The sequence below is a fragment of the Pogona vitticeps genome, chromosome 2 (assembly GCF_051106095.1).
Source record: "Pogona vitticeps strain Pit_001003342236 chromosome 2, PviZW2.1, whole genome shotgun sequence".
Lineage (NCBI taxonomy): Eukaryota > Metazoa > Chordata > Lepidosauria > Squamata > Agamidae > Pogona > Pogona vitticeps.
In genome coordinates this window covers 84,360,558-84,385,869 of record NC_135784.1, presented here as the reverse complement: position 1 = coordinate 84,385,869, position 25,312 = coordinate 84,360,558, and the positions used below count along the sequence as shown (strand labels likewise).

The following is a 25,312-nucleotide window of genomic DNA, read 5'->3' as shown; positions in this document are numbered from 1 at the left end:
AGTAGCTGAAAAAGGATAGAGGGTGTCACAGGTTTGATCTGCCCTTTGACATATTTCCATCTGTACGTGAGAATTATTTCCTTCTCAGTTTCACGACATATTTTTCTTGCTCTCTCTTTCACAAAAATGCATGCAAAGAACCTGCACAAAAATAGCAATACCATTAACACCTTAGTGACATCATCAACTCAACAAGTCAACAATCAATGCCATGACATGTGTGAGCAATGAATGTGATGAGAAGTAAAGGACAAAATTCAAGTGAAAGAAGGGAGGCAGACTCCTGAATGCTAATTATTATTTGTGTTGCTCAAGACCTATGGCTAATTAATTTCCTTAAGCAAATAAATTAAAACAAATGGGGAATTAAAATAGCAAGGTTTATGGGACAGGTCTGTTTCATCCAGCATGGTAGAGCAAATAATAATGTATGAAGACACCATTATATGAGAGTGAATGTTAAAGTACAGTGGACAGGGTATTGGATTGGGACTCAGGAGACTTGGATACAGATTCACTCCCAGCCACTGAAACGGACTGGAGATGGCACCAGGAAAACCACTCCTTTAACATCTCACATACCTGTGAAATCATAATAGGGTCACCATAAGCCAGAGCCAATTTGCCAGTATGTAATAAAACTATTGTAAAGATGACAGCAATCTAACTCAAGACTGTGGGTGCAACTTTGGTACTCAATTAAACTGAGAGTTGGTCTGAGTTTTTTAGAAACTGATATGTCATGTGATTTTCTGTCGGTGTGTGCTTCCTCATGGAAGCTGGCTTCCTGAAACCCCTGGGAACTCTGCAGAGCTGAGAGGGAGGGCACAGTCTTGCGTTCCAATGAGGAGAGTTTTCAGGAAGTGACATCACTCCAGAAGGCAGAGCAGAGCAAGTTCCCAGCAAGACATGAAGCCACCCATGGTCCATGACATAGGAGACAGCTTCAGGCTGGAGTGCTGGAAGTGGTCAGGGCAGCAAGAATCACGAGTCTTAGTGCAGCTGCAGAGGTGGCAGCAGCAACAACAACCTGTTCCCAGTTTTTTTGTGTTTTTTAATATTTAACTGTTTTATATGTTTTGAACTGGCATAGTGCTAAATCAATGCAGCGCTAAAACAGAAACAGATACTGTACAGGGGAAAAGGAAGAGTTCAGACTGCAGGGTATCCTGCAGCCCAAAACCCACTGTACTTAGTACCCAGTTTGGCAAACCTCACGGACAACCCCAAACACTATTTACTCTGACACAGGCAATCACACATGCCAAAAGAGTAGAAAAGAAAAAGGTGTGCCCATAATTGATTTAAAATAAACAACCTCATGCAGGTGTTCAGATTTTTTTTAAAAAAAGCATGCCTAGCTTTATGTCATGTAGTTGGAGATTTTTAAATTGCTTTCAAGTGTGCCAAACCCAACATAAAAACAGGAGTTTTACAACGTGTAGTTGAGCCCTGTCAACTACCAAGAATTTGACACTAGTATAACATAAAGTTCTACCTCACTACAAAAGGACATTGTTAGAATAATGAGGTTGTGTTCCACTCCTACCACTGTACTAATTTTGCTACAAGGAAGGTGGCAGTAAAGGGTAAAATACTGGAAGACTGGATTGTGTGTATAGTACTAATTCAGCATAGCAACAGAAATGATGTCACTGCCTCCAGCCATGAGCCTTCCCTCAGCACACTGCTTCCTGGTAAGGAGGACCTCAGTGGGAAACTTCCAGAACACTACCAAGGGAGCCATTCATTAACTTCAAAGGGACGAAAAGCTAAAGCATGCAGATCACAAGCAAGAACAGCAGCCTAAAGTGCTGAACATCAAAGAAATCTCATCTCGCTTTGTTTGTGGGAAGCGAATATCATAGACCATAGAGTTTGGCTGCTTGTCCTGAATTACAGATTGAATAGCCACGTGTCTCAGTCTTCTCCACCTGCAAATAAAGATATTTAAAACTCCAAAGGAGGAATGCTGTGCCATAAGATACTAAACAAAAATTCATAAGAACTTGCTCAGGCTTTGGATGTCTTTAGTGATCTCAAGCGGTCACTGTGCCATCTCTGTTTTCACAGCCCCCTCCCACATTCCTATATGCATGTGTATTATGCAAGAGTCTGTACCAAAGTTATCAAAGTCTGCAAAGCATTGTGTTTGCTGAACCTGGCATGACTAATAGTAAACAGTTAAAAAAACCAGATTTAATCAGAAAAGCTACCATGAATTATTGTGAAAGTTACAAAGAAACTGTAACACAATTCCACTTAACATGCAAAGAAATTCTAAGTATTCAAAAATGACTAATATCAAGGAGCAAGGAGTATATTCCATTCTGTAAAACGTCGAGAATAGTAGCAGTACAATCTTGCTCACAACTTTTTACGGCTTCCCCATTCAAATAGAGCAAAGTTTCCAAGAGTTGCAAATTGACAGGGCTTATAGTCACACACTGAAACAACTGGAAAAGCAGAAGAACATGGACTGCTTAATAAAATCAGGATCATCTTCTTCAACTCAAGACTGCTTTTTCATCTCCTCTTGGTTCCCTTTGTAATTGTTCAGCTAGCTCAAGTTGCTGCAGTTCCTGTGTGCCACTTTGATGGCCAATCTCCGAATAATTCTATAGGTTTATTCTGCCCCCACATGGCATAACAAAGAAACAACATGCCATAAAAAAATACTGTACACCATGTTCTCTTTTCTCCTCCCCTTCCATAATCACTCCTTCTAAACACAAACCAATCGAATTGCTCCTTATCCATAAGGCTTACCTTTCAGTGTTCACAGGGAGCTTGTAAATAGGAAAAGACGACGGAGAAAGTGTTTGCATACACTGAGCTCAGCTGAAAGGAGATGCAAGCAACCAACCAGAATGAGTGATGCTCTTCAATATCATCCAGAAAGGAAGATATCAGGGTAAGAGCTGTTTTCTTTAGCATTTCCATTTGGGAATACAGAGATGAAGGGACATGTTCCTACCCAAGCCTCCTTTATGATGGATCTGTACAGGAATTGTTGCCTAACCACAAGATGAGGATTCACTAATAGCAACTTGGGCATCTTAGGAGCTTGGCTTGGAAAAGAAGAAAATGGATATGACTTTTCCATACATCAGAACTGTTGAAATGCTGGCTTCAAATGAATGCAAGTTTAAATTATTTGAAGAGATAAAGTTTGGAGGCAAATCAGGGCTCCTGGAAATAGATTTCAAGATGATTTAAACATAGGAACCTTGTCTTTAAAATTATTTGGGGCAAAAACTGTACACAGACTCTTGCTAGTTTTTACAGCACCTAGAAGCAGTATGCTGAGCAGCAGCTCTACCCTGGTAATCAACTGCAGTGCATCACCTAGATGTTGGTTTATCTTGGGCATGACATGGAAGCTTTACAGGAATAAAAACTGATCTTTCCAAAGGCAGCATCTGATTATACTGTTGTCCAATGTTATGACAGTGTTCCATGGCAGGGCTATACTCAGTTTGAATGTTACTTTGGCAGCTTGTTTCTATGCTGCTGGCAACACAGGGTGAACCCCGCTATTGCACAATGAATGTGCTGACATTGACTGTATCTATTTGGAAACTACTTGGGAAACTGCTGATATTGTTTGAACTGTGCATTCAGATCAGTACCATAAACAAATGTTTTGTTTTTGCAAGATGTCCTGCTGTTTGCATTTGTACAGCTGATCTCTTGAGCTGTGTAAACCAGAGTCTCAAGCAAGTCCCTGACATGCTGCCTCCTACAGCTACCACCTTAGATCTCAGCCACAATTACATTGTTTTGCTTAATGGTAGTTGGCTGGCTGCCTTGCCACGCCTCCAAACCCTCAGGATCAACCACAACAAGATCAGCAAGATCACCCAACAAGTATTCTACAATGCTACTTATCTCACACATCTGGACATATCCTTCAACCACCTGCGCACTGTGGAGAAATACTACTTTGAAGGGCTTGTGAACTTGAAAGAGCTCTTGCTATACTGCAATGAAATTGTACATGTTGATGAAAATGCTTTTGTCAAGCTAACCAGTTTGCAAAAGATCTATCTAAGTTTGAACAACCTAACTCAATTTCCATTTGAATTCATTCAAAGACTTGAACATCCTTATCTGAGGACTCTTGATCTCTCCACCAACAATCTACACAGCATTCCTGTAGAAGTCATAAAATCCTTGCCAGTATACATTAAAAATGGCTTATATTTTCACAACAATCCTGTGAGATGTGACTGTTCTCTTGAGAAGATGCTCCTGGAATGGAAGCACCATGGTTTCAGTTCCGTACAGGATTTCAAAGAGGAGCACACTTGCAAAGCCTATGCTAATATGCCCTCCACTTTAATCAAAACCTTTATGTACAGCACATACTTTGAAAACTGCTCCTCAATTCAAATGAAATTTGCTACTCCAGAAGTGCACAGTAAAGTGGGAGAATCCTTGGTAATAGACTGTAAAACAAGCCTCCATGATGACAACACCACCACCTATCAGTGGTTTTCTCCTCGTCATGAATTATTCATGTATTCAAAGCACTGGGATAAGACACATCATCCTTTCAAAAACGGAAGTCTGAAGATCATAAATGCTCAGAGTTCACATTCTGGTCTGTATGTGTGCATAGCGATCAGTGAGCTTCAAAAGATCAACATGACACATAAAGTCAATGTTACAGTCCAGCACCCCAAATTAGTGGAGACTTTCAATACTGCACTCACAACTCTCCTAGGGTGTGTTGTCAGCTTGGTATTAGTCCTTCTATACTTGTACATGCCACCCTGCCGCTGCTCCAGGTGCTGCAAGAAGCCTGTAAGTCCTCCGCAAGACTGCAGTGCCCAATCGTCCATTCTCAGTACCACTCCCCCACCCATGAACCGCAAGGTCAGCGCAAACAAGCATGTTGTCTTCCTAGAGCCCATCAAGGATGCCCAGAATGGCAAGGTCAAGCTGGCTGTCAGTGAGGACTTTCCTGATGCTAAACACACCAGACTCCTGCAACTTAAGCTGGACACTGAATCCAACAGTTCAGGCTTTTCTGACCCTCCCACCACATCGCATGACACAGGCAACAGTCCCTAGCAGATGGATAGCAAGCAATCTCTACAAAGGATGGAGGGCACTGGAATAAAGCCAAGACCCATTTTCATCACAGGAACAAGAAAAGAAATACGATATATTTATGGGATCTTTCCTCATCAAAATGTAAGCAGGATTTCACTTCTCCCCCCCAAAAACAAGATCTTAAATGGCTGGTTATGGTTTGTTCATATTTTTCTATCACCTCCTCCAGAAAGAAGAGTGATATTGTTCATTTACAGCCTCAGAGTCCAAGAATTATGCAGACAAGAAACATCATCTATATCAAGGAACAAACGGAATGATTTTTATATATCCTTGATGACAGCAGACTGCCTGGTAGTAGAAAAAATATGATGTTATACCAGGGAGTACCCTCTTATTTTAGAAAACTGCTATGGAATACAAGTCTGTGTTCTCTGCTTTGACCTCCAGAGAATAAATATTTCTATATACCAAGCTTATGTTTTTATTTAAAAAATGTTCTTGCTCAATTATATTCAGCTCCTGCTTCTAATATTTATTCAGAAAATAAAAATAAATTCCTGGGCCCATTCTTTCATAACTTCCAGACTGCCTGGAACAAGTCACACCTTGATAAAAAACTGAAGCACTGTTTGCTTTATGGAGATCAAAAGCCCTCATGCAGATGACCGCGAACACTCTCGGATATGTGTGGTCCGCCACGTAAGTCTTAGTGCTGATCTTCTTGTGCTTGAACTAGCTTAACAAGTTACTTTATTTCACTGGACATACAAAGCATGCTGACTGCCTCTAAAAAGATCAATGTTTGGGGCTTCTTTTTTAATGGGCAAGCTTTCAGTAGGTTACATTTGTTAAAGGCAAATAGGCATCATCATAGTAATGGCAATTTTTTCTAGTTTGGGGATCCAATATTATGGGAACAGTTTCAAAAGTACAAAAAACAAATTTTAAAAAAATCTATTGATTTGAATTAAGAAGTGCAAATATTCCCCTTGCTACTGCAACAGAGGGACATTTGGGCCAAATAAGATGGGTAATCGACACAGTGTTAAAAAGATGCTGTTGTGCTGATGCTGCCGTTTCTTTAGTTTCTTTTGTTTAATGCAAAATAAAATGCACTTAATTTGCAATTAAATATATTTAACAACAATTTATTATATAGTGTATTTAATGTACAATTCAATAGCCCATTTATTTAGCCAGATTAAGCAGACTTAAGCACTTTCCCTAGTCCTTTAAAAGGAGACAAAAGTATATGCTCCAAACATAGCCAGTCAAAGCTAGTATCCTCTTGTTATTTCTTTCCACCCCACCTCATCCCAGTCAGAACACCAGTAAATAATAATATATAGGAACTATTGGGTTATTCATGCACTTAACATAATACCAGTGACCCCACCATGCATTGTTAAGTATATGCCATGTAACAGAAGTATTACATGAACAATCTCATAGCTTTTTCCTTGGGAAGGAGAGATTTGCTTGGCAGAGTCAGGCAGCTGGCTATTTTAACAGGAGTCTGTATCTACATAATGAGAGATTATAACCTGGGGCTAGATGTTCTCTTGAATTAATTTTAAATAAAAATGCCAATTTAAAAAAATGCTGTTTGCATCAGAAGATGCCTATGTCTCATTACAGTGTAGGACAGAGCTTGCATCTGTCTTGTCTATTACCAGGCAAAACTTGATGCACAAAGCGCCAGTTCATCCAACACTAATCTCCTAGAGAAGGCTTCAAAAGAACTCACATTTATATCAATCGGAAAACAGGCAGCCTTGCATATTAAATGTTACAGATGTCTCTGCTAGTAAATTCCAGTTATATCACGATTCAGATTTGACTAGTTGGCTGGGATTGGAAATTTGTAAGAAAGGAATGGAGCACATTGCTTAGTGTAAAAGTAGTTGTGACCTTGCAGACAGAAATTTGTCACTCTTACACACACATATGCATACAGACATACTGCTTTCCTGTTTGTAACCATGGGATCAATCAATAGGCACAGATTATGATGGTAAGGAATACTCAGGAATGAAATTGCGCAGAGATCAGCACGTGTCAGCACAGACTGGATGGCTACAGAGATAACATGGCAGTAAGCACCACGGGCATGTCAAAGTTGGAGGTGAAGAACAACAGCTCAGTACTTTAATGCTGTGCAGAAACCAGGTCCAACATTAGAAATAATTTTCGGTCAGGATTAATTTCCTAAACAGCATGTGAGTGGAAAAATGGGTAGCTTCGATTCCTCCAGTACTCTTAGAATGCCTTATCAGTAACTTAGGCATTTTCCCCTCTATTCTTTCATTTGCACAAAATGGCATGTGTCACAGGCACAAGATCTGGCTCACAGACTATGGTTATCCCGCCCCGCCCCGCCCCCCTGGCATCATTTATTGGGAAAAACCAGTACAGAACATGTCCATATTTGTTTGTTGATATTATTTGTTTCTTACAAATCTACTGATCTCTAAAAGCTCAGAATGGGTCATATTTGGTAATCAAAAATCTTGATGATATTTTCTGTTTTTTAAAAAAGATAAGGAATCATTAGTGAATCATCCTGTATATCTTCAACCACCAAAACCCTGCCCTCAATATTGCAAGAAGATATTGCATTAGGTCTGGCGAGCCTTGGACAGTCCTAGGTTTCTAGAGAAAATGAGGCTGGCAAGGATAATCTGTGCATCTTCACAATTAAGAACTGGAGATGGAAGGCACCAATTAAAACCCTCTCTCAGAGGATGAAAGAAAATGAGATGAATTTAATACGAGTGTACTTTATTCCCTTCAAGTAAGAAGGAAACACATTGCCTTCTTTGGCAAGCACAGTGCAGACTATCTCCAGGGTTTCTTCAAATGCACTGTGCGGTTTCCAAGGTCATACCTTCTGCAGATCCGAAGATCTCCTCAGCCAAGCAACATGCTATACAGAGGAAGGGATGGGAAAGTCCTCTTTGCTTAAACATTACTATGTGAATTTTACAGGTGTGCTAGATGCTGAATCTGAATTCTGTTTCTTAGATTTACATTGGGGTGAACAATTTATGACCTTTCAAATTTTAGTGGACTGCAACTCTAGCCTTCTCTCACCTATTCCAACTATTGGTAAATACACTAGCAGTGTAGGAATCTGCACTTTCAAGATTTTGATTTTTCTTTCTTTCTTTATTCTTTGGTGGGTGACTTAACTCATTTTGAATTTTTTTTGTACTTGTCCTTCCATATTATATGAAAGGGAAGGTCACTTTGGGGTCATTTTTTCATGTTTTTGCACTCCAAAAGCCCTAAAGTTCCCTTAATAACTACTACAAAGGAACAGAGAGAGAACCAATTTCCTCCAAAAGTAAGCAAGAGTAAATGAGAAAGGGAAATAATCATCTGAATCTTTTCTCACCTCTATGTGGCACTTCATTGCCATTACACTGCCCTTTCAAGAAAACGAAGACAGCTCGCCATGGTTCCTGGGATTGCTGCAAAGGTTTATGGGAGATTGTGGGTTTTTTGGGCTCTTTGGCCATGTTCTGAAGGTTGTTCTTCCTAACTTTTCATCAGTCTCTATGGCTGGCATCTTCAGAGGACAGCACTCTGTGCTTTTGCGAATACATTTATGGGAGACTCAAGGGAAAATGGGATGGGTAGTTATTTGAGAGGTTCTCTCTATAATAGAGTCTAATAGAAGTGAGGTTACCTGTCCCATACTCACTTGAGGCTCCCATGAACCCTTGCACCACTCCTAAGAACCACAGAGAGCAGTTTCTTTCTTCTTGAAAAAAACAATGTAATAGCAATAGAAATCCACATGGAAAGGAGGCAAGCTCCTGTTTAAACTACTGCTTTTGGGCTATAGCTCCCAGGATTCCACTTGGAAGAATTTACAGTATCACAAATTCTGGAAATTACGGTCCAAAAGAAATGAGAGTCCCATTCTTAATAGAGTCTAGTTTCCTGACAGTACTGCTCTCATATTTCCTGACACACACACCCTCATCACATTAAGCTGTATATCCAAAAAGCTAAAGTATTCTAATAGACTCGCGAAGGCTTTCACGGCCGGGATCTAATGGTTGTTGTGGGTTTTTCGGGCTCTTTGGCCATGTTCTGAAGGTTCTTCCTAATGTTTCGCCAGTCTCTGTGGCCGGCATCTTCAGAGGACAGCACTCTGTGCTCTGGTGTAGTTTGCTTGGGAGTTGCGTATTACAATACGCCCACAACAAGACACACTAATCACCCATCTCCTGAAAAGGACAAAAGCCTATCTGACAGCCATAAACACTCAACTCCCAAGCAAACTACACCAGAGCACAGAGTGCTGTCCTCTGAAGATGCCAGCCACAGAGATTGTCGAAACGTTAGGAAGAACAACCTTCAGAACACGGCCAGAGAGCCCGAAAAACCAACAGCAACCATTATTCTACTGGACTGTTGAATGGTGTGTAACCAACAATAACTTAAATTTTATATCTACCCTCACTTTCCACTGTTAGCACGGTCTATGTTGGTAATGTTAAATGAGAAGTTAACATGCATGGAGGAAAGAGATTGAATTTTGCACTCCTCAGTTCTATTCTTGCATCTGCCAAGTGTTTCAAAACAAATTCTAGCAAGGTCATGGTGACCTCCACAACACTATGCTTCCAGAAACCACTACCTTATGCCAAAGAATTTCTTCACAGTGCCCTGGCTGTACCCAGGTGAGAACTTAAACAGATCATCTGCACAAGCTTCAGTTGGCAGCTGGGAATCCTTTTTTTTAGACAAAAGAGGAAATGAGAAAGAACTGAAAAGGGAAGAAAGGAGACCCATTCCACAAATACCAGAGACAAAATATCTATTTTTTAAAGTACACTTATTTTCCCACAACATGTGATAAGAAATAAAACCAATGGCACACTCCATGTCCAATATAAGCCATCCCTTCTAGTTAAGGAACCATGTGGTAGAGTAGTTAAACTGCAATACTGCAGTTAAAACTCTACTCACAACCTGGGTTCAATTCAGGTAGCTGTACTGAGGTTCACTCAACCTTTCAACCTTTTGAGGTCAGCAAACTGAGTACCCAGCTCGCAGGGAGGGGCAGTGTCTAGCCTGCATAACTATGGGGCGGTGTATAAGCAGCAAACTTTGCTTTGTTTTTTAAACAAAAGGAGTTTACACAGATTTTTCCCCATCATTAATCAATTAATTTGCTTATTGTCCACACAATATAGTTACAGTGTTTCACACATACATCCACCACCACCACCATAAAGTTTCTCCTCCAAGATTTGGAATAATAAACTACAGTACATTTGATCTTAATCTCTACTTCTCATGGCTAGCAGGTATCACACTGTCTTGGCCACATTAAAGCCCAGCTACCTCTAAGCCCAAGAGATCTGCATAGAAGAACAAGCACAAAACCTGGCTAGAGATGCTGATATGCCAACAAAAGAAATTGTACTGGCTGTCAGAGATTCTCACAAGTCTGCACCCATAACAGCCACAAATGCTGTTCACTAAAGGAAAAAAATCTATAGAGACTATAAATATTGGTAAATATTAAGCAAGATGACCAGACCAGAAGGTGAGCTAGGTAAACAGGAATTAATACTTATTCAGCATCTTTTACTCATTTTCAAGCCACATAAACTTCGCTCTCTAGAAGTAGAGAGTCCAGATACTCAAAACCCAGAAATACTGAAATACAAAATGCAGAGATGCCTAGTTTCATTATATTTGTATACTGTACTGGGCCTCTACAAACCTGACTTAATACAACTTCACAGGGAAGGTGACAAGACAGCTGAGTCAAGAACTTCTGAACTAGAGTTTTCAATCTTCTTATATATTCTGTGACCAAAATTAAACTGAGTCTAGGAAGAACAGTGCACAGAACAGCAGCCAGCAGCGGTATTATTCTGCACAACTGCAGTTTAAAATTAACATCATAAAAATGTATGCTTCTTATCTGACTTATGCATATTTTCCACTCTTTAGCTCCTTGAAAATATCCGGACTTTAAAAAGAATTTCTATATTTATAGGCACAGATACAGTTAGCTATAAAAAAACAAATTACCAAAGCAACAGCATTTTAAGAAACCCTTTCTGATTTTGGCAGCTAGGAGTTGGATTTTATTTGTTATACTCCATTGGTACATCTTAAAATTACTGCTACATGCCTCAAACCTTTGCGACACAATAGGATGGGCCATGAATTTAAATCAGTTTAAAAATGAGTTTTTTATTCTGCAGGTTAAGCAACTGTGATGTTTTTGCTACTGTGCCTCCTATGAAACCACAACATTGAGCTGTAAAACATAAATTTTACAATACATTTCTCCTGACAACTAAGGCCCACTGAATTCAGCGGGAGTTACTCTCAGGAGCCCATCATGACTGAAAAGCTAATCCATCAACAAAGAACTGATGCTACTCTTTTCAGATCATTAACAAGTTTAGATTAATTTAAATATACAGTGGTGCTTTGACTTACGAATGTCCCTACTTATGACCATTTCGAATTACGACCAGTCTTTATTTATTCTACAGTTTGCTTTGTGAGAATCGGTTCCCAAAGCAGGGAATCGCTCATCGCAAGCGAAATTTCCCCCATAGGGAACATCGTTTTGCGATCGCAAAAACATCGACGTCTAGCGATTTCGTCGTCAAACGGAGCGCCCATTAAGCGAGGCACCACTGTACTCATACCTAGCAAGCAAATGAGTCTGGTCCCTAGGATTAACCCTTCTCCTAATTACAGATTGGGTATTCATTCAACAGTGAAAACATCCCACATAAAACTTTGGCTGCTATTGTATTTGGAGATCCTACTCTGTTATCTAATAACAAGAGAAATATAATTAATCAGAAAGCAAGACAGGGTTTTCCTAGTAGTGGTTTTGAGGTTAGGTACTTGTTTTGGGATTTGCTACCACAGAAATTAAATCAGAACCTTCTTTATTATCTCTTAAACATCTAGCTAAAACCTTATTTTACTAAACTTCCAGCTCATTTTCATCTCATTGCCTATTCTTATTCGGGATTTTTAATGTTGTCTGGTTTAACTATAATGCATATTCAATTGTTCTGAAATGTGTGGGCAGTTCAGTTCAGACTGAAAAACCAATACACATTAAAAAAAAATACCCAGGGTGCAGCAAAACTGAAAATTCCTATACCCAGACTGTATCCAACTCCGAAAAATTTTAATCTCTTTGATTGCTTCTTAGCTAGCACCGTAACTAAACATGCAACTAAAAATGGAAAAATTATGCAGGAGACATGCCGGAAGGACATTCAAAGGTTTCCTTGTGTTGTCCAGTCCCCTAGTTTAGACAGTAGCAAGAGACAGGGGAAGGGACACAGCTCAGTGAGAGACACATGTCCAGGTAGAGGTGGGCAAGACTGCTTTTCAACATCTTGAAGAGTGGCTGCCAATAAATGTTAGGCTAGATGGCCTGGGTAAAAAGTGAGGGTGACTAATTTGTGTTGCTAGACTGCTGCTCCCCACCAGAATAGCCAGCAGTGAGCAACAATAACACCTATATCCCAGCTATATCTTCGGGGCCTCTCAGGGACCCACTCTTAGTGCAAAGATAGTTTTCTATGTTTCTATAAAAAGACGACAGACTAGGCTACATTTTGTTCATTAGGAAGAACAAGGTATTTAGAAGCAAATCAAAATTCCTGTTTCTCCTCACAGTGAACCACCAGATGTCTGCCTATGAGGATGCAGAAGAGCAGCTCTGTCCCAGATGGGATATGCTCTCTCAATCTCCATTAAGGCAACCTCTTCAGATCTTGTCATGTCTAGATATGAGCTGACATCTATGTGACCTCTACATATTCATTGAACCAGGAACACAACATCCATTCACTTGCCGGAACACTGGCAAGAAATGCTTATCTCTGCATCCCAGAATTTGCAGCTGTACATGTGGAGACACAACAAAGGGCCTTCTCAGTCATGGTGCCCCAGTTAAACAATGCCTTCAATTGGGGGCCCAGGTAGCGATAATTCTCATCTCATTTTAGTGCCAAGTTAAGACCTGGTTATTTGTAAAAGTTTTTAGACCTTATTCAATGCAGCTGAATTTATTTGCTTGGGTTACTAATTTTAGGCTGGCTTCATCTTGAAATGCTCAACTAGTCGTACCTACCCTAAGATCTCATAAATAAGAGTGAGCTTGATCTATTTCAATAGTATAATTTAATAAACAGTAAATAAACTCCAGGAAATGGTATTGTTTCTCTAAAGGAATATCTTACTAGGATTCCTTGACCATATATATTGGGCTACCACAGTGCACCTCCCTGATAATCCAGGCAATACATTCATAATGATGAACAACCCAAACACCCTGGAGACACGAACTGTGATCCAAGTATGAGATGCACATATTGTGATAGGATTGTACACTCATGTTTTCTAAAGCAGACACTTGTTCTTTTAGAATATTTTTGAAATTTGGGAAACATTTTAAAGATTTCTTCTCCCAGATTTAGGTGTTCTATGCAAGGGCCCAGCAAAGTGAAATCAAACTATTGAATAACTGAGGATCTAGTGAGTCAACAGGCTTACTCTAGCTATGATTTACTGCGTACTAGATTTCAGTACTAACTAAAGGTGAGACTAGGCCTCTGTGAGCTCGTGTATGTTCTGTGCCAAGTCACATCAAACTTGGAGCAACCACAATAGAGTTTTCAAAGAAAGTGAGACAGAATTTAAGCAGCAGTTTTTGCAGTTCCAGCCTCATTAAGTTTCCATGGCTGAGTGGCAACACAAATCCAGGTTTCCTGAGTCCCAGTCCACCACATTATATCTCATTAGGTACAACATGTAAGCACATACTCCTCGCCAATGACATGTGGCTAGAGATTCACAATGTATTCAAATCACACTTTGTACTCTTCAGACAGAATTATTCTAATAGAGCTCCCAAGGAAAGGGCTCATTCTAGAAACATGTTACTCTACAGATAATGCAGGCAGGAAATCCAATATTTAGATTCATTAGGGCAATTCAGGTATAACATCAAATGATGGTTTGGTTTTTCAAATATTGGCGGGGGGGGGATGAGAAAAAAGCCACTAAGTCACATTGTCCCTCTTTCTTCTTAAACCAGAAGTGGAAGAAAGGAAAATCAAGGCACATGAGAAGAGGAGCTGTGCAACTCCAAGGTTCCTCTTGGCTCATTCAGACATTGCCAAGATATTGTTTACATTATATCACATCACTTCTACATTAACACTGAATATGCAGTACTACATGTGACATTCACTATTTATATATTACAGCAGAATGGAAAAATATTTCCAATTTCCAGATGTCACAAATATTTTTCTTAATCAACAAGTTCAGTACATGGTTGGAGGAAAGCAACAAAATCTCTAAAGGGTAGCACCTAATTATCGAAACATGGGTGAATAGAACAAGATACTAGTGATGTGTGCAGCAATATTTTTCATACATTTAAATTTTGTTTTGTTTTCATATTTTTTTTGTGCATTGGCCCTTGCATGTTACACAAACAGGACTCCTCACTGGGTTCCAGGCCCTTTTACAGATTCAGAAGTTCTGCTTCTCCCTCCTGATATTCTGACTGACTGCTGACAGCCCTCATGAGTTTGACAGACAAAAGGGTATTGAGAGGTAACACAAAAGAAACACAAAATGTTTGTGCATTCTGTTTCATAAATGTGAATCATTCGTGTTTAAGAGGCAACTGATAAAAGAATATGGAATACTCAAAAAAGAGCCTAGTTTGTGTTTTGGGTGTTTTATGCAGACACCAAACATTTTCTAGGCCGAGAATACATCTTCTAGCCCTCTTGACTGAATTGATATTTCAAAAGTTCAGTCTTTATTTATTCTACAGTTACTCAAGGAGTCTTTTTTTTTTTTTTTTTAATTCAATTTATATGCCGCCCAAACTACCCAGAGGTCTCTGGGCGGCTTACAATAATTAAAATTCAATATAGCAAAAGATAAAATAATTAAAATACAATTAAAATACAATTAAAATTGCCATCAGACCCACAGCTAATATAATTTCAATTAAAAGCCTTCTGGAACAGGAAGGTTTTGACCTGGCGCCGAAATGTCATCAGCGTCGGCGCCAGACGAATCTCAGTCGGGAGGGCATTCCATAGTCTGGGGGCAGCTGCCGAAAAGGCCCTTTGTCTACAAGCCGTCCCTCTTACCTCCTTAAGGGACGGCTCTTTCAAAAGGGCCCCCTGGCTAGATCTTAACTGCCGGGTAGGTTCATATGGAAGGAGGCGGTCCTTCAGGTATCCAGGGCCCAAGCCGTTTAGGGCTTTATATGTCAAAACAAGCACTTTGAATTGGGCCCGGGCAGCAACTGGTAGCCAATGTAACTTAAACACACATGAAATCTTGTTTCTAAAAGCAAATAATTAGAGGAAAGAATATCTTCCACAGTCACAGAAACAAAGATGTTTGTTTCACAGCAACCTCCATAATCATGAAAAGAGAAACCAAACACTCAACAATTAGCTCCACAAAAGCCCATGCTTCATTCCCATCTGTTTGTCTCTTCTTCCTGTCTAACACACACAGCAGTGTTTATTTTATTTCCATCTGAAAGACAGACAGAAGTGAATATACATAAAGCATAAACATGTCTATGAGTACATTCTACCATCTGTGTATTGCCTGAAAGTCACCCAGTCTCTGCTGAATGCTTTTGCTGTCTCACAGAACACAAACAAGATGTAGCACTACTTTGCATATATTTTAACCATGCCACCTCAGAGCAGGAACACATGAAGACTGGACATGTTTGCAAAACCAAAGAGGGGAAGAGAAGGAAAAGGCAATGTATTGTGACTGAAGACTAACAGATTTCCTTTATGAATCAAAATCCATTCTTTCAGATTGGAAACTTACACTGATATATTAGTCTTTTAAACTGCTGCAATACTTATGTAGCCTTTCCTCCTCCTTTAATATTGCTAACATGCTGTGACATATTGACACAGCTATTGTACTTCCTTGGAAACTGCTACAAAGACTCAGGTATATTAAAGTATTAAAAACATGTTGAATGATTGAGGTAGACGAAAAGAGGTTCCAGGACAAACTGGTTCCAAAACACCATCACACTGATTTTCAGGAATTCCCAACTTTGAACTTCAGAGGGGAATCCTACCTAAGTTTTATTTGCTCTGTGCAGAGTTGGAAGCAGCACCAGGCCTTTGCATCAGTGAGCGGCAGGCAAGTTTTATCTCTAGTAATTTGAATTTAATTACACATTCATTTTGATGGATTTTCCCACTAAATAGTACAGTGGTGCATCGCATTACGACATTAATTCGTTCCAGTAAAATCGCTGTAGAATGAAAACGTCGTAATGCGAAATTAAAAAGCCCATAGAAATGCATTAAAACCCAATTAATGCGTTCCTAGGGGCTTGAAACTCACCATCCAACGAAGATCCTCCATAGCGCGGCCATTTTCGCTGCCTGTGCAAGCGAGGAATCTGTCCCAGAAAAGAGCGGGGAGCCATGTTTTTTACCCAGCGGCCATTTTGAAACCACCGATCAGCTGGCCGAAAATCATCGCTTTGCAAGAATCGGTTCCCGAAGCAGGGAATTGCTCATCGCAAAGCGAAATCCCCCCATAGGAAACATCATTTTGCAATCGCTTTTGTGATTGCAAAACCTTCAACGTAAAGTGATTTGGTCGTAAAACGGAGCGCTTGTAATGCGAGGCACCACTGTATACCACTATTTTAAATGTGTATAAAAGTTAAACATGCCGTATAATCACAAGATTACATTTTCTGAAACCTACAGTTTATAACAAGTGTGGCAGAAAGTAATTAGGATCTTTGAATCAAGAATGATTTAAAGTACTTAAACAAGGATTTCTGACTTCTGCTAGTTTAACACTAAATAGCAACAAGATAATGAATGCCCCTGCCAAAGGAAAAAACCCTATACCACTAAAATGAAGATTGGTTGGTTCAGGTGGGGACAGGATAATGAACATTTAAATTTGGAATTCATAAAAAACTTCTAGGATCAAAAATCTTTAATTCTTAGAGTAGATTTTGACATCATTATTCAAGTTAAATATGAGGTACCTCCAGCAAACCAGTCATCTCCTGCTTTATATCCCTTCTTAACCACAGGAGGGCACATATGTTCTATTGCTAACCACAATGTATACACTCAACAGCTCACCCTGCAGTAAGACCAAAGCATATGGCACTACAATTAAGAATAGGACTGTTGGATTTCTTGGCAATGGTGTTGATGTTCACTGAGAGTTCCAATGCTTCCTAGAAGTCACTGCAATTCTCTATGGAAAAGGTAGTTCTGTGAGGCTCTATCTATAAGTTCTAATGAGTAGAGAGAACACCCTTCCCACAGAGCATTGTGGCAATTCCCAGGAAACAAGCAAGGGTCATCTCCTTCATCTTCAAAGCAGAAACACTGGAATTTCAAAGCAGTGGAATGCAGCACCCCTTCACGGATTGCTGCCTTGTCATGGGGAAGGGGCTTGAGTAATTCAGAGAAGCTATGAGCTATGCTGTGCAAGGACACTCAAGATGGGCAGGTCATAGCAGAGAGTTCTGACTAAGTGCGATCCACCTGGAGCAAGAACTGGCAAGCCACTCCAGTATCTTTGCCAAGAAAACTCAATGAACAGAAACAAAAGGCTAAAAGATATGACGCTGGAAGATGAGCCCTTAGGTCGGAAGGCATCCAACATGTTACTGAGGAAGAGCGGAGGACAAATACAAGTAGCTCCAGAGCTAATAAAGTGGTAGGGCCAAAACCGAAAGGCTGCGGACACGTCTGGAAATGAAAGGGAAGTCTGATGCTGCAAAAAAAATATTGCATAGGAACCTAGAATGTAAGATCTGTGAACCTTGGTAAGCTGGATGTGGTCGAACAGGAGATGGCAAGAATAAACATTGACATCCTGGGCATCAGTGAACTAAAATGGACAGGAAAGGGTGAATTCAACTCAGATGATTATCATATCTACTACTGTGGGCAAGAATCTTGTAGAAGAAATGGAATAGCCCTCATAGTCAACAAAAGAGCGGGAAAAGCTGTACTGGGATACAATCTCAAAAATGATAGAATGATTTCAATATGAATCCAAGGCAGACCTTTCAACGTCACAGTCCTCCATGTTTATGCACCAACCACCAATACTGAAGAGGTTGAAATTGAGCAATTCTATGACGACTTACAACACCTTCTAGAACTGACACCAAAGAAAGATGTTCTTCTCATTATAGGGGATTGGCATGCTGAAGTAGGGAGTCAAGAGATAAAAGGAACAAAAGGTAAGTTTTGCCTTGGAGTTCAAAACGAAGCAGGGCAAAGCCTAATAGAGTTTTGTCAAAGGAACAAGCTGATCATCACAAATACTCTTTTCCAACAACACAAGAAGCCTCTACACATGGACATTGCCAAATGGGCAACACCAAAATCAGATTGATTATGCTCTCTGCAGCCAAAGATGGAGAAGTTCTATACAGTCAGCAAAAACAAGACCTGGAGCTGATTGTGGCTCTGATCATCAGCTTCTTATAGCAAAACTCAAGCTTAAACTGAAGAAAGTAGGAAAAACCAATGAGCTAGTCAGGTATAATCTAAACCAAATCCCTTATGAATACACAGTGAAAGTGAAGAACAGATCTAACAAACTAGATTTGGTGGACAGAGTGCCTGAAGAACTATGGATGGAGGCTCGTAACATTGTACAGGAGCCAGCAACAAAAACCATCCCAAAGAAAAGGAAAGTCAAGAAAGCAAAGTGGCTGTCCAACAAGGCCTTACAAATAGCAGAGAAGAGAAGGGAAACAAAATGCAAGGGAGATAGGGGAAGTTACAGAAAACTGAATGCAGACTTCCAAGGAATAACAAGGAGAGACAAGAGGGCCTTCTTAAATGAACAGTACAAAGATATAGAGGAAGATCAAAATGGCTTCCTCCCCAAACGACAATTAAAGAACAACATAAGAACAATAATAAATATCTTAGAATATTATGAAGAACACCCAGAAAAACAAATGGCGCTTTTATTTTTAGATGCCCAAAAAGCTTCTGACAATCTAAACTGGGAATTTATGAAAACACAATTGGAGGGTCATGGACGTTGGACGAAACTTTCTAAACATGATAAAAGCAATTTATACAAGGCAAATAGCAAAAATAATCGTAAATGGAGAAGGAACAGACAAAATCGAAATTACTAAAGGTACACGACAAGGGTGCCCACTCTCTCCTCTACTCTTTATTCTTTCATTGGAAATACTGAATAGAGAAGTAAGAAAAAAATGAAGAAATACAAGGAACAAAGATTAAAGATGAAACATACAAACTCCAAGCATTTGCGGACGATTTGGTCTTTATTCTGGAAAATCCAGTGGAAATAGCCCCAAATTTACTTCAGCAAATAAAGGAATATGGCCATGTAGCTGGACTAGAAATAAACCAAGAAAAAACAACATTTATAACCAAAAATCTAACTCAGGAACAAAGACTCAACTTACATCCAAGACAGGAATTCAAATAGCCAAGAAAGTAAAATATTTAGGAATAAATTTGACTGCTAGAGGTTCCTCATTAAAGGAAGACAATTATGGGAAACTCCTGGAACATATAAAACAAGAGCTGACAAGATGGGAGAAATTACAATTATCTTTTCTAGGTAAAATTGCAACGATCAAAATGAACATCCTTCCAAAAGTAATTTTCCTCTTTCAAAACCTACCAATTAAATTAGAGCAGAAATTTTTCCAAGAGTTAAATACTTTAGTTACAAAATTTATATGGCAAAGGAAGAAGCTCAGAATTAAACGTAAACTGTTACAAGATGCAAAAGAAAGAGGAGGATTTGGCCTTCCGAATTGGAATTTATATTATCAAGCGAGTGTTCTGAATTGGATTAAGGAGTGGATAAAATTAAAAAACAAAAGAATACTATATTTAGAAGGACATGACCTTCAGGCGGGCTGGCATGCCTTCTTATGGTATGGGAAAGCAAAAACCCATAAATACTTCGAGAGAAATATAATAAAAAATTCTTTACTAAAAGTCTGGGAAAAAATTAAATGTAAAATATATATGAAAACTCCTAGGTGGATCTCACCGATGGAAGCATTCACGCACCCAAATCTATTGAAATTTAAGAAAATAACGACATATAACGAGCTCCTAAATGAGGAAGGACTACTAAAGACAAAAGATCAACTAGAGAGTCAAGGACTGACTTTTTCATGGTGGCCCCAACTACAACTGCAATCGATTTACAATCAAGATTAAAAAAACACGAGGACTTTATAGTGAATACACCGCACTTGATAAAATACTACTCACTACAGAAAAACAACAAATTCAAAAAGCATACAAGTTTTTATTACAATGGGACACTCAAGATGAGGAGGTTAAGGAAACAATGGTAAAATGGTCAAAAAATTTTGGATATAGTATTGAACTTGAGAAATGGCAACTAATGTGGACTAAAAATCTTAAATTAACATTAGCAACGTCTTATAAGGAAAATCTGTACAAAATGTTTTATAGATGGCATCTCCCTCCATCCAGACTTGCAAAAATTTCTGCCAATATTTCGAATAAGTGCTGGAAATGTAAAAACCAAGAAGGAACCTATTACCACACATGGTGGAGATGTGATATTGCAAAGAAATATTGGGTTAAAATGTATACATGGCTTAAACAAATGATTAAGCAAGAAATACAATTTAAACCAGAAACTTTTTTACTGGGATTAATACCAAATAATATAAATAAGCAAAGTTACTACTTAATATCACATGTCCTTACAGCTGCTAGATTAGCATGGGCACAAGTATGGAAGGAGGGAGACCCACCAAAAGATGAATTGATTATCAAAAAAATACTAGAGTGCGCAGAAATGGATAGACTTACAAAGAGACTAAAAGGGCTAGAAAAATCAACTTACTATGAAAGCTGGAACATGTTCTACGAATGGTGGAAAACAAAAACTTTGTAATAAATAGAAAGTAAGTGACCAAAAGGAATAATGAGGAGAAGACACTGCTGAAAGAAATGTGTTATTATACAAAAGGCTTGTAGGCTAAGCTCTACAGTATGTATCGTTTGTAGATAGAGATTTAGGCATATGTGTGTATATATATGTCTATGTATGGATATGTGTATATATATTTAAAAAGTTAAAAAAGATATAGAGGAAAATAATAGAAAAGGAAAAAACAGAGATCTGTTCAAGAAAATTGGAGATATTAAAGGAACCTTTTGTGCAAAGATAGACATGATAAAGGACAAAAATGGTAGGGACCTCACAGAAGCAGAAGACATCAAGAAGAGGTGGCAAGAATACACAGAGGAATTATACCAGAAAGATGTGGATGTCCCGGTCTGAAGGAAGAGCTGAGAGTGCGCGGTCCTCAGCGACGAGAGAAGCGACCGAGGAAAGTGGGTGTAGAGAGGGAATATTGATGGAGATAGAGCAGGTGGAGCCAGTTGTGAAGAGGCCAGAGGAGGTGTGTCTAGTAGATGAGGAGGGGGAGGAGCTGGACCTCATTTTGTGGGAAGAGATAAAAGGGACGGATAGCGCATGCGTTTTCAACCTTTGGACGGATGTCAACCCAGAGAGGGCAAGAGACCGAGGGGTCCAGACGGAGCCCATGCTTGGGATCGGAGCTTCGTCCAAGTTAACTGAGGGCTTCCCCAACCTGGCAACTGGAGGAGGTTTGCTTCCTGATCCCATCGGGTCTGGGGAGCGAGGGAAGTGGCTAGACCCTCTGGAATGGACGGTGTCTGTGTACACCCGGAATCTTCCTAGTGGGGGACGGAGGGTGATCCGGCCTGGTCCCGAGTTCCAGAAGAAGCCTCCCGAGGGGGACTGGGCAAGGCATCCATGTTGCGGCACGGTGTGTGCAGTGAGGAGTGCCCCCCTCCATCCCATGACGGATCGAGAGAGGTTCGGGCTGGCACCTTTTTAGGTCAGGCGACGGGAATGTGGGGTCCGCGACCTAAATGTTATCACTTGTTCAATGACAGTTACTTACAGGATCTGTTTGACCCTGTGGAATTAAGTTGTGTGACTAATAAACTCGTTGATGTTGAATCGGATGAAGAACCTCCTTGTCTCTTTCCCGCCTTCACCACAATGGCTCCCCCGGTCACCGAAGAACTCCGTTACACCCAGACAACCCAGATAGTGTGGTTGCTGACCTTGAGCCAGACATCCTGGAGAGCAAAGTCAGGGGGGCCTTAGAAAGCATGGCTAACAACAAGGCCCGTGGAGGTGATGGCATTCCAGTTGAACTATTTAAAATCTTAAAAGATGGTGCTGTTAAGGTGCTACACTCAGTATGCTAGCAAGTTTGGAAAACTCAGCACGAGCCAGAGGATTGGAAAAGATCAGTCTACATCCCAGTCCCAAAGAAGGGCAGTGCCAAAGAATGCTCCAACTACCGTATAACTGCACTCATTTCACACTCTAGCAAGTGAATTTGACCAAACTCCAGGAGGCAGTGCAAGACAGGAGGGCCTGGCATGCTCTCGTCCATGGGGTCACAAAGAGTCGGACACGACTTAACGACTAAACAACAAAACAATAACAACGGAATGCAGCATATATGACAGTAAGAATGCCTCTCTTCTGCCTTCTCGTTTTACTCTCCCATTTCCAGAATTCTGCCTAGGGGATTCCAGATGAATTCTTTGAATTGGAGGCTCAGAAATCCCAAAGCCTCATCCATAACCACCATCCAGCCTTAGCCTTTCAAATCAAAGCATAACTCCCACAAATTTTCCTCAGTTCAGTTCACTTTTCTTCTTCCAGGCTGCCTCAAACAAATAATGAGATCTGATACAGCAGGCAACACAGAGGGGTCTAGAGGAAGCTGGATGACATGAAACACAATAGCCATACAGTACTCTGCTTCATCTCCTTCCATGCTACTGCCAGTATGAAGGAACTGTTGGGCACCAATAACATCAGCTGTTTTCCAACAATAAATGCAGCAGCCTCCTTACCAGCAACTCTGCATAAGAGACAAACTTTCAGAGTTCAACAGACTTATTTAGGAAACAAACACCTAGGTGCATTAGTAAAGCAGCTTCTCCAATGAACAGTTGAAAGTTTAATGACTGTCCCTCAGGAATCCCTCATGATCTCTCTCAGCAAACACAAACAGCAATAAAAAACGCATGCCACTGCCAAGTCTAATGTTTCTAAACTGCCTATACACTGAGTTAATGTTTCAGCACAACACCACTTTTCTTCTACCAAGAAACAGAAGGAAGCAGAGTCATTCCACCTAATACTCAAAAGTAAAATAAGTACTTTGTAGAAAACTGTTTATATAGAATGAAAACCTGTTTGCACAGAATGCTGTCTGATCACATTCAGCAAGTTATGCTAGAAGAATAAAAAACCCTTTCTCAGGCTAAGAATAAATCAGACCAATACCGATTGTGGGAACTGAACACTATGTCTTACAAGGAGGTAGCCATTGCTAATACTGACTACACAGAAAACTGCTAGCTCTGTTGCCCAAATTGGGAGCTATCAACATTCTCAAGAACGCAATGGAGACTGGTGTTGTTACCTGCTGCTTTACACCAGCACCTCAACAGAAGGCCTATGCTCCCTAGAGTCCTAGAGTTACCAAATGCTTCAGTAACTCTGTGCTCTTTGTAATGATGTCATGGGGAAAATTCGCAGACCAGCCACTAAATTAGACTATCACACCCATATATTTTTATGTACTGAGAATGTACACATTTAGCAAACGGGGTCCAAAACCAATCCATAAGAAAATAAGATGTGGCCTGCTGGATCCAACCGAAGAACTCTTTAATTCACTGTCTTGTTCCCACAGTGGTTAGCCAGATAGCTCTGGAAAACTCACAAAGAGGAAATGAGTGCATTTGCTCTCTTTCACTGTTTTCCCAGCAACACATGTTCAGAGGCATGCTGCCTCTGATTTTGGAAGGCACTGATATTCTTAATATCCATTAATTTATTCATCCTTTTAAATTCATCTAAAGATGATGGTAGTTGCTGCTGCTATTGTTACGTGCCATCAAGTTGCCTCTGACTTCTGGAGATCTTATGAACGAGCGAACTCTAAAATGTCCTATTATGAACAGTCCAGCTCAGTCATCTAAAGGTGGGTCCCACCATTACATACAGGTATTATAATTTCAAATTCCCCAACTTAACCTTGTATTACATATACAACTTTCCTTTGTCTCAAATCTCTTTCAATTCAGTTTCACTTGATGGCCCTAGGATGTAGAAAAAGTAAACATCTCCAAGTATGGAGACTAAATGCCACAGATTTTCCAGTGTTTTCATACCATATCTGTATACACGTTAGATACTGTACTACAAAAGTGCTATGATATTGGCAAGTTTATGTTTGATCCCTTTTCAAAAGACCTCGGTTCACATTTTTTAAAAAAGAGCTAGCCCAGCTGCACTGAATCCAGTTTAAAGTCAATAACTGGCATATAACTTTAGTAATCTGAATCATAAATATGGGGCAATTCACATTGCAACTTCAGATGATGCCTCCTCTCAGTGTGCTCTGTTGATTAGTTACCACATGCCACAGCCGAGGGCTAAGTGATGTTTGACCCAATTTTAACAACACATATTTCCCCAGTGGTGATAAGCTCAGATAAAAAAATCAGTGCTCTCATACCAATTTGATCTTCAGTTGGACTGCACAAGTGACAGTTCTAGAAAGAGAATTACTGGTTTTATCATTTCACAGCAAGTGCAAATTATGTTGGGTTTCCCACACACACACACATCAGACTGGTACAATAAAACTATAATTGACTAGTGCTTTTAAGAATGTTTCACATCTTCAAAAGATTTTTATAAATATTATTAAATCTCCAGCAACAGGACAGAAAAACAGTTTCTGTCATTGCAGAATCTCAATAATCCAAAGGAGCATTTAAGAATTTTGTTTGTCTTGTTTTTGCAGGACAAATCCATATTCACTGCCTATGTATACTTCAGTGCTGGAAGCAGGCTAATTTTAAAGGCCTCTTATCACTTGTAAGGCTGGGAAAAGGCTGAACATCCCACACCACAAACCTTTGTTTTAATGCTTCATATTAAAACTTCAGCTTCTCCAATTTACACACACACACACACACACACACACACACACACAAAGATAGTGATCATAGGGCTTCATGTTAATTGACAAAGGAAGTACCTACTGAAAGTACACAGTGGAGAGAAT

At 39.8% G+C, this 25,312-nt stretch overlaps 1 protein-coding gene and 1 non-coding gene across 2 annotated transcripts in view; one reads left to right on the top strand and one right to left on the bottom strand.

Moving 5' to 3' along the window:
• Window positions 1-25,312, bottom strand: part of RNF123 (ring finger protein 123) — a 143,279-nt gene that overhangs the window by 31,420 nt on the left and 86,547 nt on the right. The gene's annotated exons all lie outside the window — the stretch shown is intronic.
• On the top strand, window positions 4,909-5,535 carry LOC110076965 (uncharacterized). Its single transcript, XR_012083615.2, has 2 exons — window positions 4,909-5,202; window positions 5,291-5,535. It is a non-coding gene; the product is annotated as an uncharacterized LOC110076965 (transcript).